The 2,442-nt window shown below is 48.5% G+C and overlaps 1 pseudogene; it reads left to right on the top strand.

The window, feature by feature from the left end:
• Positions 1-1,049: 1,049 nt before the first annotated feature.
• Positions 1,050-1,481, top strand: LOC119802308 (annotated as a pseudogene).
• The last annotated feature ends 961 nt before the right edge of the window (positions 1,482-2,442 follow it).

The following is a 2,442-nucleotide window of genomic DNA, read 5'->3' as shown; positions in this document are numbered from 1 at the left end:
TGCGGTGTCCTAGATGTTAGCCTGACTTGTAAGTCCCCGAACACCCACAGAAGCTTCAGTACCAGTGCGTAGGATGCACTTAAGTGCCAGGTGAATTCTGAATAGTGGGGATTGACACCACTGTTTAGCGGGCGGCGGGGGGGTGGGGCGTGTTTCAAGTTCAGTTTGACATACGCAGACCTTAATTCTGGATTCCCCACCTTCCACAGCCTCACTTAGTATTCCTGAGCCTCAGCTTTCTTTATAAAAGAAAGTAAATATGCCTGTCTTCCGGGTGTGACTGACTGGATCCCATAGGAAATTGATGTGGCCATTCTTTGTAACTACCAAGCTGCCTTATTCAGGTGGTCCTCACATGGTCTTTTCAGTGTTGCTGCATTAAATGCTGGAAACAGCCATCGTGATGGAAGACAGAGACTCAACAGTTAATTCACAGTGTATAGTCTGGTTGATTCTGAAGTACCCCTCTCTGTGTGTCTCTGTCTCTGTTTCTCTCGTGTGTATGTATGATGTGTGTATGCACGTGGGGAATGCCACAGAATACATGTGGGGGGTCAGAGGACAGCCTTACTCTCTACCTCGTGTGAGACAGAAGCTCTTGTTTCGTTGCGATGTGTGCCATGCTGGCTGGCCTTTGATTTTCCAAGGATCCTCCTGTCTCCACCTCCCATTTATCCTCAAGGGTACTGGGATTTTATAGAAGGGCTTTGCCATGTCTGGCTTTTTGGGGTGCTGGGCATCTGGACTCAGGTCCTCACCCTCATGCTTTAAGCATCAAACCATCCCCCTTGCCCAGTTCTGAAATCTTTAAGGAGAGGCCCTTCCATGGCCCAGTCCAGAAGCAGGGAAAGCTTTAGGAGCTGAGGCAGAACAGAACATTCCAAGCAAAAAAAAATCTGGGTGTCTGGGACTCAGAACCTCATCCTTACTGATGCCAGTGATGAAGTGGGAACCACTGATAGAGTTTTTTTTAAAAAATACGACGCAGTGCCTTGTGGGTTCTTCCTGCTCCGGTTCTCTCTTTCTCTCGGGCCCGTGGCGTCGGCAAGATGGGCAAGTGTCGTGGTCTCCGTACTGCCAGGAAGCTCCGCAGCCACTGACGGGACCAGAAGTGGCATGATAAACAGTACAAGAAAGCCCACTTGGGCACAGCCCTGAATGCCAATCCTTTTGGAGATGCCTCTCATGCCAAGGGAATCGTGCTGGAAAAAGTAGGAGTTGAAGCCAAGCAGCCAAATTCTGCCATCAGGAAGTGTGTCAGGGTACAGCTCATCAAGAACGGCAAGAAGATCACAGCTTTCGTGCCCAATGATGGTTGCTTGAACTTCATTGAGGAAAACGATGAAGTTCTGGTTGCTGGATTTGGTTGAAAGGGTCATGCTGTAGGTGATATTCCTGGAGTCCACTTTAAGGTTGTTAAAGTAGCCAATGTGTCCCTTTTAGCCCTGTACAAAGGCAAGAAGGAAAGACCAAGATCCTAAATTTTGACAGTTGAAACAGTAATAAATTTTCCTATTCTGAGAAAAAAAAAGATTTACTTTTTCAAAGAAATTTTAGCTTCAAATAGAAAATATGGAGTTACCATATACCCCCAGCCCCTCTGTACACACACAGCAACACCTAGTATTGACAACTCTCAGCAGAGGGGTTTATGTGAGGCCACCAATGGGTCTGCATTGGTCATGCCATGATCTCCCCTGAGACCAAGTTTGCATGAGAGTTCATGCCTGGGATTGTATATTCTGTGGCGTTTGATAAATGTGTGCTGGTATGCACTATCATTGTGTTGCCCATTGGCATCTTCCTCTAAGACTGACTCCAGGGAGGGGACAGACGTGTTCAAAACTGCATTAAAATCTGTGACATCCACATGGAAGATTACAAAGAACAGTTTGGGTATTGCCCTAACGTAGAGAAACTGCAGAGGTTTATATTAAAGCCCTAGCGGGGAGGGAGGGATGAATGGGAAGGAAGAAAATCAATCAAGGACAGTAAGAGGAGAACAAAGTGCCCCAAAGTGTCTCAAAAGGCAAGCACAGCAGGAAGGTGATCGGCAGTCCTGGAGGGAGGGAACTGGCCTTGTTCCAGGCAGAAGCTCCCCAGCCCCATATCCCTAAGTGGGACAGTTCAAACAGAGTTCCCAGGCCCATGACTTCATTTCAGGAGTGGCCTCTGTGTCCACACCCTGGCTTCCTGGATGTCTGTCTTGCCTGCAGTGACTTGGCACATGTGATCCCATCCTTGCACCCACAAACATGTCCTCCAGGCTGATGCTGAGGTGCATGGGGTGTGTGGCAGGCTCACTCCTCACATGGTCTTCCGCCTTCCTCCTCGAGGCCAGGGACCCCAAGGACTGTGACTTTGGAAGTGGTTTTCTTGCCTGTGCTGTAGCTTGCTCAAAAAAGCAAGGAGGACTAGGAAAATGCACCCGGAAGAGGGAGT

Source organism: Arvicola amphibius, chromosome 15 (genome assembly GCF_903992535.2).
Source record: "Arvicola amphibius chromosome 15, mArvAmp1.2, whole genome shotgun sequence".
In the NCBI taxonomy this organism is placed as follows: domain Eukaryota; kingdom Metazoa; phylum Chordata; class Mammalia; order Rodentia; family Cricetidae; genus Arvicola; species Arvicola amphibius.
Note: the sequence above shows the minus strand (reverse complement) of the source record. Positions and strands in the feature narration are given on the sequence as shown.